Source organism: Grammomys surdaster, unplaced genomic scaffold, assembly GCF_004785775.1.
Source record: "Grammomys surdaster isolate TR1022 unplaced genomic scaffold, NIH_TR_1.0 168, whole genome shotgun sequence".
In the NCBI taxonomy this organism is placed as follows: domain Eukaryota; kingdom Metazoa; phylum Chordata; class Mammalia; order Rodentia; family Muridae; genus Grammomys; species Grammomys surdaster.
The window spans coordinates 746,641-761,242 of record NW_021604616.1 but is presented as its reverse complement, the minus strand read 5'-3'; the positions used below and the strand labels follow the sequence as shown (position 1 = coordinate 761,242).

Below are 14,602 nucleotides of genomic sequence, written 5' to 3'. Positions count from 1 at the left end.
ATTTGGCAAACTGCTACCATTAAAACCACTGTACCTTGTGAATGTGTGGTTATTCAACAAATTCCGGCACTGGGGCATGGTGTGTGTGTGTGTGTGTGTGTACTTGCATACATGACATAGCACACATAAGGTACGTGCAAGAGTCAGTTTCTCTCTTTCTGCCACAGGGGTTCTGAGTCAAGAACTCAGGTGGTCAGGGTTCGAGCTTAGTTGGCTTAATGTTTGTTTAGATCTCTCTCTCTCTCTCTCTCTCTCTCTCTCTCTCTCTCTCTCTCTCTCTCTCTTTTCCTCTTGCTCCCTATTCTTTCCCTTAGGCTCTCTCTCCCTCCTTCCTCCTTTCCTCTTTCCCCAGTCCTTTACCTATAAAATAAAAGAAGGTATTTGTTTAGCTATCCATACTACTTTTCTCTTCCTTCCTTCCTTCCTTCCTTCCTTCCTTCCTTCCTTCCTTCCTTATCTCATTCCCTCCTTTCTTCATTTTATATCTCCTTTCTTTCCTCATAAAAGCAATTGGGGACTTCCTATGAATTTTATATGGAGTATTGGTATATTGAAATCATTTAAATAGTGAAAGCTATATAATTTATTTTTATCTACAAACATGCACTTGAGGAAAAATAGCCAGAACATCATAGGGCAATGTTGCTTTTTCAGAATATGTGAGCATTCTCATGTTAAGAGGACTCGTTGCCCCTCTGGCCTCTTAAGTGGACACTAGAAGGTATTAGATCAAATCTACCCACCATGTTATTTGTATTTCTCTCTCTGTCTCTCTGCCTCTCTGTCTCTGTCTGTCTCTCTGTGTCTCTGTCTCAGTCTCTCTCTCTCTCTCTCCCTCTCTCTCACTGCATGTGTGTGTTTAGCATACACTATGCACTGTGACAGGTGTTATGGCCATAGCTTTATTTGAAACTGTCCTAGAAGTCATTTGCAGTTCAATTCATTGGCTTCATTGAATAGTCCGTTTCATATAAAATTAGATACTTCATGTTTCAGTGTCATCTCCTAGTTGAATATTCTGAAATCTTACTGGTGACATAGACATCAGAATTTTAGAAATCAGCTATATTCTTTTTTAGCCTTAATCTTTTATTAATTATAATGTGTATGAAATGTCAACTTAGGATCTACATGGTTTTTTCCAACATGTTTTATTTAGAAATCTATTTACCATTTTTACTACTTCTACCTGGTCTTCTGAGAGTCGAGTATAGATCATCCAGGAACAACTGCATTCTCTCCCTTACACTCAAGGGGGCCAAACAAAAAAAAATTGTCCCACCTACCTTCCTTCAGGAATAGATTTTTAAGGCAAAAACCAACTTAAGGTGGAAAGCTGGGCGTATTGGTTTATGTCTATGATTCCAGCTCACAAGAGGTACAGACATGAGGATAGCAAGTCAAAGGACGCTGGGGACACATGGTCAGATTATATCTTAACAAATAAATACACAAAACCAAGGTGGGCATCTGTCTCTCATAGCTAAAAGCAGGAGATGGCTTCTGTAAGCAAAGTTTACAAGGACTAGGATTTGTTACTTTTATGTGTTAGCTTTAGGTGTGGGCATTGCCTTTTAGGATTAGCATATTTTCAATCATGAGATCTGTCACCCACAAGGGAGAAAATACGAAGATACAGCTCAGCTGATAGACTACTTGCTTAGCACGCACAAAACCCTCTAGCCCTCAGTCCCCTAGCCGTGCAGAACCTGGGCATGGTGGTATGCTCCTGCATTGCCATGTCAGAAGGTATAAACTGAAGGATCAAAAGTTTGAAACCATCCTCAGCTGCATAAAAAGATGGAGAGTAGTCTGGGTTGCATGACACCCCGTCTCTTTCTAATAAAACCCCAAGTAATAACAACAATTTTAATACTAAAGTAAATATCTTAGGACAAATATCTAGTGTACCTTCACTAGGTAAAGAGACAGAACACTGCCAACCCTAGTCTCCTACCTTTTTAGTAGTGTCCCCTTCTCCCTTCGATGGCAAACACTGTCCTGACTTAGGGTTTGGCATTACTTTCTCTACTGTCTATAGTTTTATTCATGGATATACGTGTCTTCCTTTGCCACTGGGGAATGGCAAGGGAACTGTGAGATACAGGATGTATGATGGTTGCTAATAGAATCTCCCAGAAAAACATAAGCTGGGATAGGGTCTGGGTCAGAGCATGGCTTTAGTTTCTCAGAGGTTTCCAGTAATGAGTTACCTTCTGAGAAAAGTCAATAGAACAGAACAGAGAGAGTTAGACCTTGGCACATGCACTCTGGGCTTCCCGAGAATTGTCTCTGGTATGGCTAGTATCTATGCAGCCATTGGGGTGGGCTATCATGTGTTATCCAGTTTCTAGCCTTACACAGATGCCTCTAGATCCCCGGGACAGTTTTCCTATGCAACTAACTAAAATGACTATTCTTTCCCTTAATTAAGCATAGAGACCTCCAGAGGCAAAAGTGTTTTCTGAGAACCTGGCAAAGCAGAGGTACTCAAAGCACAAAGTCTGGTAGCACTGGGCAGCTAGCCACACTGCCAGACTCTTGGGTCACTCTGCCAGTCTGAACTGGTTTCTTCCTTTGTCCCCACACATCTGTTGTGCTGTGTGTTCCTTTGTTATCTGTCTGTTTAATTTCTGGGCTGTTTTGCTTTGATTGAATATCAGATCATGAGCTTCCTGGAAGTGGTTTCTTCCTATTTTATGGTTTAGGATCTTGTTTTGGTGTAAATGAGGGTGTAGAGTAAAAACCTGCATGTTTTAAAATGCTCTTCTGTGTTCTCATCCTGAACAAGAGTGTGGGCTGAATGTGGAATTAGAGGTTGAAGATAATTTTCTTAGAAGGCATTATTCTACTGTCCTCTCTCTTTTATCATGGCTATTTGGAAATTCTAAACTCTTTTGATTCTAGAAACATTTCAGGTACTCACTTTTTTTTCTTTCCAGAAGCTTGGGAAATCCGAACATCACTACAGAGTGTTTTGGTAGATGTCTGTATTGTATTCATTAACTGGGCACACAGTGGCCATAAGACACATTTCCTTTGGTTCTAGAAAATTTTCTTCAACTATATTATGAAATAGTTTCCCCTTTTATTTCTGTCTTCCTGCATTGTTTATTACTTGATAGAGGCTAAATAAATTCTCTATGTGAAATTTTAAGTATGTTTTGATATGTGCTGGTTAGTTTTTGTCAACTGGACACCAATTTGAGTCACCCCAGGAGCAGAACCCTAAATTGGAGTGCTGCTTCCATCATATTGGCCTGTGGATGTCAATGGGGACATTTTCTTGATTAACGATGGATGTAGGAGAACCCAGTCCACTGTGGGCAGTGCAATCCCCTGGCAAATAGGCCTGGGCTGTACAAGAAAACAGGCTGACAGAGCTATAAAGAAACAATCCAATAAACACTGTTCTTGCATTGTTTCTGCTTTGAACTCTTGCCTTGAGTTACAGCCTTGGCTTCCTTCAGTAATGATCATGACATAAAAGAGGGAAAATGTCTTAACTCTCCAAAATGCTTTTGGACAGTGCTTTAAAGAGCAAATTAGGGTAGCAAGTATCTAAAAGATGTTAAAGTTCGTCTTCACTAAATACTTTATTGTTTTCCCTGTGTTTTATAGTCTCATTCTTTCCTCCCTCCTTCCCGCGCTCTAGCCCGTCCTCCCCCCCCCCTCCCTCCCTCCTTCCCTTCCTTCCTTCCTTTCCTTCTTTTTTTTTTTTAAAAAAAAGGTTTATTTATTTTATGAGTACACTGTAGCTGTCTTCAGACACACCAGAAGAGGGCATCAGATCCCATTACAGATGGTTGTGAGCCATCATGTGCTTGCTGGAAATTGAACTCAGGACCTCTGGAAGATCAGTCAGTGCTCTTAACCACTGAGCCATCTCTCCAGCCCCTCCCCCCACTTTCCTTCTTAACAGGGTATCATGTAGCCAATGCTAGCCTCAAACACAGTCTGTAGCTGAAGGTCATCTTGCCTTGATTGTCTTACCTTTAGAACAGCACCACACATGGTTTATGTGGTATTGAGCATTGAATTCAGGCCTAAGTGCATGCTAGGCCAGCACTCTATCAGCTAACTAAGTGACAGCCGTAGCCAAGAACCCGCTAATTCTTCTTATGTTCACCAAGTTGTGCAGCCATTATTATAGCTTTAGATTATTTTAATTACACAAATATCTATCTACCTAAGTATTTATCTATCTCTAGATGTAGGTCTAGTCACTAACTCAAGCTGGCCTCCAACTTGTGATCCTCTTGCCTCATCTTCCATAGTGCTGGGATTACAGGTATGAGCCACCTTGCTGATAGTTTTGAAGTCCCTCTACTCCTACCTTATTTTGTTGTTATTGCCTTTCATCAGCTGCCTAGAAGTTCTTCCTGAGTGTCCATGATTGAGAGTAGAGGAAGAAAGAGCTGCTTTGAAACTCTGTACTGCTGGGCAGACTTTAAACACCAATATGGGTTGGCTTGAGGCATGCTCTCTTGGGAAATCCCCAAGGCTGAGCGTTCTGGGCTTTTCACCTTGGCAGGTATGAAAATCAGCAGATCAGACACCTTCAATGTAACATAAATGGAGAGCATTCTGAAGGCTGCCAAAGCCTTGCTTCCAAATGGAGCAAGAAGTCTGTGTTCTCACCTTTCAATGTGTGTAGGGTCTCTAACACTCTCTTTATATATGCATGTATATATGTATATAAATGTGTATGTATTATATATGTATGTACACATACACACAAACATATGATAGATCTTTATTGTTTCTATATCTTGGAAGGCTGAAAAAGAACTTATTTTTCTATACCTCTTCCCTCAGAAAATGCACTTCTTGCTTTGTACCCTTGGTGTTACATCAGCACCACTGACACAGCATTCCTCACACTATTTCATGGCCCTCACTTTTTGTCTCTTCAGATTAAGGCTCTTTAAAGTCAGAAGCTCAACGTTCTTGCACCTGCTAAGTCTCACCTCAGAGTTTGTGGTTCAGCAGCCCTCATGTTTATTACCCATTCCTGTGGGTGATATACAAGCCTTCAATGTCCCTTTATTTTTTGGACATAGCTTCTTCCAAGGTAATAGCTGCTTCTAGAATCCTGGGTGTTGAGAAAGATTTGGATCACCAACCAAATTATACCTATTAATAGATCACAATTTCATTTGCAAGACATTTATGGATGGGGCTTAGAATACCGTGTTGTTACTAAAACAATTAAGAAAGTTATTTGATAAATCTTCCTCAAATGTCTTGCAGAAGACAGATATCTCTACAAATGAAAAGCAGAAGTGATTTGATTCCTGTTACCAAGTAGTGGTCATGTCAGAAATGCGTCTCAGGACTGAGGAAAACAGCTCAGCTCATTCCAGGATTCAAAGAAGTGAAATATGTGGCCCATACCTTAACTTATGCCACCACATAGACTGCACTGGGGACTCAGTCAACACAGGGATTTTCAGCTATCTTCCTCAGAGACTTTCTAGAATATGGCTATTCATGATTCCCTCATAAGGACGGTAAAACAAAACTTATGAAAGCCTGGGGCATTTTTAGAAATCATATTACTTCTGAATTTTGCAGTGACTAGAAAAAGTTTTCAAGAACTTTATTGAGGCTAGAGTGATCTTCAGTACTTGAGGCAACGTAGGACACAATCCTTCTGGGCTGGAAGAGCATCTCAGAGGTGTTGACATAACAGAGAACCAGCACAATGGTTTGTAAGTTATCAACTGCTTATCTACATTGATTAATAAAGAGAATGTATATTTCATTACTGCACAGGTACTAAAACACGGTGATCATGGCCCAGTCGTTGATTCTACTCTACCACACATCATCACTGAGCATCTAGTAATGCATCCATTGTACTTATATTTAACCTGCATAAGCTGCATCTTCTAGCCCATGTTGTGATCTCTGCATTGTGTAACATTGCCTCCTGGATCTAGTCTGATACTGATGACAACCAGGCTCACAACTCAGCCCCTACTCTACAGCTTCAATATCTGTCCTTGGTCTGGACCAACTGCTAACCAAATTAGTTACTTTTCTCTTGTTTTTCCTATTTATCAATCTTCTCATGTATCTTTCTGTCTTCTCCCTGTAACTCACCTTCTCTGAAGCTGATCACCTTCCCATAAAGCCATCTTTGAGTGACTTTCTCGTCCTGTTTTGTTTTTTGCTTGTTTGTTTTTTTCCTATGATTGGTCTGCTTTTCTATTTTTTATTTATTTTTTAAATTTTATTTATTTATTTATTTATTTATTTATTTATTTATTTATTTATTTATTTATTTTTCAAGACAGGCTTTCTCTGTGTAGCCCCGGCTGTCCTGGAACTTACTCTGTAGACCAGGCCTCGAACTCAGAAATCCACCTGCCTCTGCCTCCCAAGTGCTGGGATTAAAGGTGTGTGCTGCCACCCCTGCCCAGCTGGTCTGCTTTTCTGAACCCCCTAGTGTGTCTAGTTTCTCCAGACTCTCCCAGTCTAGCTTATCCACCTACCATCCGAGTTCTAGTTCTGGCCTGGAAGCCAAGGTTTCTGAGACTTGGAAGAATGGCAAATTAATTAATAGATGGGTGAACTGAGGATGGCTTCCCCTGACCTAGGTCCTCCGTTAACTGGCCTTATACTTCTCTTACACTTGCCTGTATTAGACGAACAATGGAGGCAATGCATTCAACCTTGGCCTCTATTATGACCACTAGTTTTTCTTTTAAAAAAAATTGGAAGGGAGGAGATGTTGGGGGTACAAAGGTCCTCTTCACAGATCACTAGTGAAACCAGAAATATTAAACATACAGGGGTGTTTCCTGTGTTTTCCTGCCCAGAAGGCTGGGAGTGAATTTTATTAATTACCCAGTTATCTCTTTGCTATCTGTAGAGGCAGACCTCACCCAAATTCTCCAGAACAATTATCCCAGATTCTTCCCTCCCTAACTCTCAGTTAATAGAATCCACCCTTGGAGAGATGTCACATGATGTCACTTGTACCTTATGGCCTACTGTGCCACCAGCCCCAAAATCACAAGCATACTGATATGGGCAGAAACCTCAGAACAATAAGCTAAAATAACCCCTTCCTCCTGAAGTGGTCTCAGATACACTGGGACAGTAGCAGAGAGCTAACACAGAGGGTGTGAGGAAGAAGGAGGTTCTCAAACATGGAAGCTAACTGAAAGCACTATGGAAACCCAGGGTCAGGAGGTCCTTTACATAACACCTATGCAGAATGAAGCTACATCTTGAAGAGAACTGGAAAATAGTATCTGAAGGTACAGCTGGGGTCTCAGAACTAGCAACATTTGGGAACAAAAGCATACAAACTATTGTATAAAATGTCAAGATTGGGAATTAAAATCAAGTTAACGCTTAGGAAACCAAGAAAATAAAACCTAGTGTTCTAAGTAATGGGGGATTTTTTTTAAATGAGACTTCTTTGGCTTTTCTAAACATAAAAATAAAAACTATGTAAAAGGAGGTAAGGTTCTCCAGAGAAATGTATTTGGGAGCTGGGAAAACACAGGTATCAAGGACTTGGTTCACCACCTTGGAAGCTGGCATGTCTAAAATCCACAGAACAGCCTAAAGGAGTGCAGGCTAAAGCTACCCCTCAAGATTAAATATCCCATCCAGTAAATTTTTGGTTTTACTCCTTTCACCCCACTTTTGGTTTGGGGAAACAAGATCTCATATAGCCAAGGTTGTTCTTGACGTCCCAGTGTAACTGAGATGATCTTCTGGTTCTCTGGACTCTACCTCCCAAGTGAACTATTACAAGTGTTTCCCAATATGATGCCCAGTTTTATGTGGTGTTGAGGAATGAGCCCAGGGCTTTTCGAATTCTAGGCAAGCACTCTACCAAGTGAGGTATGTCAGTCCCTAGGTTTTTCTCTGGCCACCAACGAGTGATTAAAGAAGGATCTCTGTGCTGATTTGAATAGGGATGGCCCCCGTAGATTTTTTGTGTGAATGTTTGGCCCATAGAGAGGGACTCTATTAGGAGACGAGGCCTTGTTGGAGGAAGTGCGTCACTGAGAAGCAGGTTTTGAGGTCTCATATCTCAAACTATGCCCATTGTGGTACATAGTCTCTTTCCCTGTTGCCTGCAGATCAAGATGTAGAACTCTTGGTTCATCCAGCTCCACATCTACCAGTGCACAACGCCATGTTTCCCACCATGACGATAATGGACTGAATCTCTGGAACTGTAAGGTAGCCCCTTAAACATTTTCCTTTGTAAGAGTTGCCACAGTCATATTGTCTTCTCTCAGCAACCCTAACTAAGATACAATTGGGACTCAGGTACTGCTGTGATAGGCCTGACCAGACTTTTGTATGGATTTTGGGATTTAGGATTAGGAAAGCAGTGGAATGCTCTAATGGAGGCTTATTGAAACAGACTAGGAGGAACACGGAAGTCAGTAGTGCCGAGGATAATTTGAACTGTGAGTGCCTGCCTCAAGAGGTTTCAGAGAATTTTAGTATGTTGCCTAGAAAAACGATAAGCCATCCCCAATTAAATATTTTCCTTTATAAGAGTTGCAGTGGTCGTGGTGTATCTTCAAAGCAATCAAACCCTAACTAAGACAGACCAATTACATCATCATCATTTCAATATTTATGTTTATGTATGTGTATGTGTACACATGAATGCAAGCATATGCCAAGTGTATGCAGGAGCCCATAGAAGCCAGAAGAAGATGCTGAGTGCCCTGGAGCTGGAGTTACAGAGACATTGCTTGATACATGTGCTGGGAACCAAACCTGGGTCTTTTGGAAGAGTAGCAGCCACTCTTAACCACTTGGCCATCTCTGCAGCCTTTACTTACATTATTGGAGGCAATTATTTTTAAAAGTCAACTGATTATAGTTGTTACCACATCTACAAAATACCATTGCAATAATATCCTAGATCCAATACTTGATCCAATAGCTGGCATTATGGCGTCTCCATGATGACAATTAAAATCAGCCATCACAGATGGAAGCAGGAGCCTCAAGAACGCCATTCGTGGCAGAGGTTTTCAGATCCCAGGAGCCTGCAAGAGTTCAAGCCACATGGCAGATGCTTATGTATTAAAACTCAGTTGCTCCGCATTTTAAAGGCACACTTTGATACAGGCTCAATCTGTCCTAAAATCATTATTCTCGATCTCACTTCTGAGATCTTACAAACATTATCAAATCCTTTCGAATTTACCTGTAAAGGTTGATCACATAGAGAGGATATTTTCTGCAGGGAGTTTGAAAATGAATCCACCGGAGATCCACCAACATGGGCCACGTTTGCACCAAGACTGTGAAGAAGGCGGCCAGGGTCATCATTGAGAAATACTACACACGCCTGGGAAATGACTTCCACACCAACGAGTGCGTGTGCAAAGAGATAGCCATTATCCCCAGCAAGAAACTTCGGAACAAGATAGCTGGCTATGTCACGCATCTGGTGAAGAGGATTCAGAGAGGTCCTGTGAAAGATATCTCTATCAAGTTGCAGGAAGAAGAGAGAGGAGAGATAATTATGTTCCCGAGGTCTCAGCCCTAGACCAGGAGATCACTGAGGTAGATCCTGACACCACGGAAATGCTGAAGCTTCTGGACTTTGGCAGTCTCTCTAACCTCAGGTCACTCAGCCTACAGTTGGGATGAATTTTAAAACACCACATGAAGCTGTTTAATCTGTTATGCTATATTTTCTTTTTTTATGCTATATTTTCAATAAACCTGAAAAACCAAGAAAGAGAGAAAGAAAGAAAAAAAGAAAGAAAGAAAAGAAAGAAAATAAATCCACTATCTAAAAAAACATTTAACCTGTTCTTAGCTATGTGTAAAGTCCCCGAATGGATATTAGAAAGTATTACTGACTTAGCAAAATTCTAGAAGATTCTATTTCAACCAAGAAGAAACCTGAATTTCAAAATTTAGAACAACAACAACAACGCATTAAAAACAAACCAAGACGCGCCCATGGATCTTGTCTTAGTTAGGTTTCTCTTGCTGTGATAAACACCATGGTAAGAAGCAGCTTGGGGAGGAAAGGCTTTGTGACATCTCACAGCTGTAGTCTATCAGGAAGAAGAGTCAGGGCAAGGACTCAAAGTCTTGTCTACAGACAATCGGATGGAAACAGTTTCTCAGTTAGCATTCTTTTTCCCCATATCACTCCAGTTTGTTGTCAAGTTGGGAGAAAACTAAGCAGCACAACAGAGCCCTTGTCCACTTGACACACAGACACATCACCATTAAACCACAGACTTTCCTTTCTTATTTGTCCTCAAGATCTTGTTGATATTAATAACAACACAACATAAGACACAGTCCAACCTTTAAAAATTCCCACAGTCTTTAAAAAAATTCCAGTGGCTTAAAAGTTGAAGGTCCCTTTACAAGTTCAAAGTCTCCTGAGTTTAAGCTCCCATAAAATAAAAAAAGCAAGTTAAATATTTTCTGATTGCAAAAGGGGAAAACTAGGGCAGAGTTACAATCAGGTTCAAGCAAACCCAAAATCCAACGTAATAAAGAGCTGAGTGTCTACTGTCTGAGGCTTACACACAATTTTCTAAGCTCCAAAGGCCTGCACAGCTCCACTTCTTTGGCTCTGCCAGTCACAGAATGCAGAGTACATCTTTTTTTTTTTTTATTGGATATTTTATTTACATTTCAGATGTCATCCCCTTACCCCCTTTCCCCCCCCCCCACAGGAATTCCCTATCTCATCCCCCCTCCTCTTGCCTCTGTGAGGATGTGCCCCCAACCCACTGTGGGTGGTGCCATATCTGGGCAGATGGTCTCGGGTGTATAAGAACAATGATAAAGAGGCAGACCCATAAGCAGTACTCCTCCAGGACCCCTGCTTCAGTTCCTGTCCTGACTTCCCTTAAGGACTGACTATAAGTTATAAGATGAAATTAACTCTTTTCCTCTCAAATTGTTTTTGATTGTGGTGCTTATCACAATGATAGAAAGCAAAACAGGGCATCTATATTCTAGATAACCAGTTAAAAGACACAATGGAGTGCATCACAATATGATGGCAGATGGCCATCATATTGATCCTATAATTAATGGGTCACTAAAAGAAAACTCCAGTGCCAGGTGTGGGAGTTATTGGTCAGGGAGGCTCCAAAGGACCCTCCGCCCAAATGCAGGTTTTTGTAATTTTACTTGATTGTCCACTGTAATTAGATGAAAAGATCCTATTTCCAGAAATACCAGACATCTTGAATACAAAATGTAAGTAAACCAAGCCATAAATGAACTAGATATTTCCTTTCTGTTAGATGGCTGTCATAGTGTCCGATGTAGCCTGCAGACAGGGGAGTCTCAGGGAGGCAGAAACTATCATACCAAGCTCTGAACACAGCAGCATACAATAAGCACCTGCCAGGCAAATGTGCCCATTGGTGCAATAGTAGCACACTTATTATGGTGGTAATTAACTACTCCCTGGTTTGATTTATCACCGGCACCCTGAGAGGGAATCCGTGCTCCTAGACTGTAAACCCAGTCAAAAGCTCATGACTAAAGAGATCTTAGGCTCTAGGGGGAAATCAACTAAAGCTCCTTAGTTAATTTGGTGTAGCATCCAAGTTCCTTACCAATATCTGCATTTACACCTGCAAGCAAAAGCTTTACTCAGCCTTAATCAGATAAGCCTCTAATCACAGCGAATGGAAGTGAAGGTAGAGACCCATGGCTGCCCATTATACCGTTGATCCCACCTCTTGATATCAATGCTCAGGGAACATTGCAGAGAAGGCAGAGCATCTGAGCCAGAAGACAGAGAGAAGCTTGGTGAAGTACCATCTTCTAAGCATTACATGGCGTGGGAATTGGAAACCCATACCAGGTTTGCTCACTGGGTCTGGACAAGTAAGCCCAGCCAACAGTCAGTCATGGGTTGGGAAGGAGTCCAGGGTTGTATAGGTTATTGATAAGCTATCAGCAGCTAATGGATTCTGGGATAGAGGGAGGCATAGTGGCTAGCTGGTACCTGCTGATGAATCCAGTAGGCTCTAATGGACAGTTTCAAACCCATGGTCGTACAGACAGCCCTTGCTAAACTCTGGGATATAAAACAAGACAAAATGTCATGAATAGGAATAAAAAGAGACTTGTCAAGAAGAAAGGTGACTAACAGGAGTGAACTGTAGGTAAAAGAAAATGTATTGGGGGTGTGGACAATAACCCGAATGCATGATATGAATGTATAACATTGTCTAGGAATGGAATTTATTAATTTAAAACCATGCGAGCCCTGGGTTTGATGATTTCAATAGAATTGTCCACTTCTGAAAAGTATTCCTTTTGTTTTAGCAGCTAATGATCCTGATTCTATGGATAGGGCTTGAATAGAAGAAGGAGGTACATAATGGGCCAAGGAGATGATAGAAAAGAATTGGACACCTACAAAGCCACCAGTGACACTTGGCTTTGGTGATATAGATGTTTTGCTTGGGAGAGTGACTTGACTAACAGAAGACGGCTTTGACAATTTGACTTGGTTCTAGGAGCTATTCTTAACATTTCCGAGTGTTTGTATAGCAAAGCATATTCTTCTCCTATTTGTCTTCGCTGTGTTATAATTGTGCAAGTTTACCCAGAGCAGTGCTTTCCATGGGGCATACTCCAGCTTGAAGCATTTTACACAATCTTTATAGCAGAGAGGAGTTCTCAGAGTTTGTTTGACAAGGCAGGTAGTGCCTGTGGGACTAGTATTCCACAATACTGCATTTTTAAGACTCACTGGCTTTAATGTTATCAAAACTTGAAGCGTTCACTATGACTTTGATTCCACTGTTATTTATTTAGTTTTTTCCCCACTGACCTGAACCTTTATCTCATGACAGAGTAAACATAATGTGAAGCCCCCGTCTATACACATTAGACAACAGAGCTATGTTGCAGTGTTCTGTTACATTCAGATGAGCCTATGGGGGGCATTCCTATTCAAAGCACCACAAGAACCTTTTAGCTGATTCATTAAAATAGGCTTGGATTGGGGAATTAGAAGACTTCTAATTCTGGCGTTTAGTAAATAGACAATACTGAGAAAGAAAATCACATCATTTAAACAACCAGAGCTTTAATGTACTCACTTGACAGAGAAAATAAAATAAGGGACATGTGTCATTTCTAAGTACTTAAACTGAACCCAAGGGCTTACACTTACTAAGCAATCACTGCCTAATTGAGAAAACATCCCTAAAGAGGCTTAGTTTGCCATCAGATAACGTGTATGAAGACATTTCTTAATGCATGAGAGAACAGCCATCATAGAGTCATCAAATCCTTCCTGCCATGATCCTTCATGGCATCCCTTCAAACAGGGCTGAGCAACGTCAGCTGCCAGGAATGAATACTCCTTTATCAATCAGGTCAACTTAGAGTGAAGGAACTGATTTGGACCTGGGAACAGGGAGCTCCCTTTGGCTGGAACTAAAGGAAGCCAAGAATTGAACCACATAGATGTCGAAGTCATTAGACTTGTGAAGCCATGTTGTGATGGGGAAAGAGATAGAGAAGGGAAGAAAATATCAAAGACTCAAGTTCTGCAGCTGTCAGTTGCTGGGTCCAGCCTTAGCAGCATAAAGCAAGTCTGTGGCACATTCTCATTTGCATTCATAGTAGCCCGGAGGGTAAGATAGGAGACTTAATAAAAACTTGGTCCAGTCCAACTTCTTCCTACTTGGAAAGCTGCTTAATATCATTGTAGTGGCTATTCCTGGTTGTCACCTTGACTGTATCTGGAATGAACTACAATCCAGAATTGGAAGGCTCACCTGTGATCCTGATTTTGAGGCTGGGAGATACAAGTTTCTGACCTGGATCTTGGCATGGAACTCTTGAGGCATAGTGGCTATGAATCCCAGGAGACTAAGGCAAGGAGCTCTCTGAGTTCAAAGTCATCTGGGACAAAGCATGTTGATACACACCTTTAATCTGGGCCACACCTTCTGCTGGAGACCTACATAAGGACATTGGAAGAGGGAAAGACTCTTCTTTGCCTGCTTGCCTTGTGGGACTGAGCAACTGCTAGATCCTTGGACTTCCATTTACAGCTGCTGCTGACCATTGTTGGGGAGTTGGACTACAGACTATAAGTCATCAACAAGTTCCCTTACTATATAGAGACTACCCATCAGTTCTGTGACTCTAGAGAACCCTGACTAATACAATGCGATATAATACAAAAAGCAGAGAAAACACAGTGTCTTGGTCTATCAATATGAAGAGATACTATGACCAAGGCAACTCTTACCAAAGAAAACATTTCAGTGTGGACTTACGTGTAGTTTTGGAGGTTAGTCCATTATCATCATGCCTGAGAGCACAGTAGCATGCAGGCAGACATAGTACTGGAGGAGTAGCCTTGGGGAGTTTTATATCCTGATCCATAGGTAGGAATCTATCTATCCCTCTATCTATCTATCTATCTATCTATCTATCTATCTATCTATCTATCTATCTATCATCTATCATCTGTCTATCATTATCTATCATCTGTGTATCATCTATCTACTGAGAGAGGAGGGGAGGGAGGGAGGAAGGGGAAGAGAGAGAGGGAGGGAGGGAGGGAGGGAGGGAGGGAGGGAGAGAGAGA

The 14,602-nt window shown here is 41.3% G+C and overlaps 1 pseudogene; it reads left to right on the top strand.

Annotated features, from left to right (window-relative positions):
• The first annotated feature begins 9,244 nt into the window (after positions 1-9,244).
• LOC114620414 lies at positions 9,245-9,677 on the top strand (annotated as a pseudogene).
• The last annotated feature ends 4,925 nt before the right edge of the window (positions 9,678-14,602 follow it).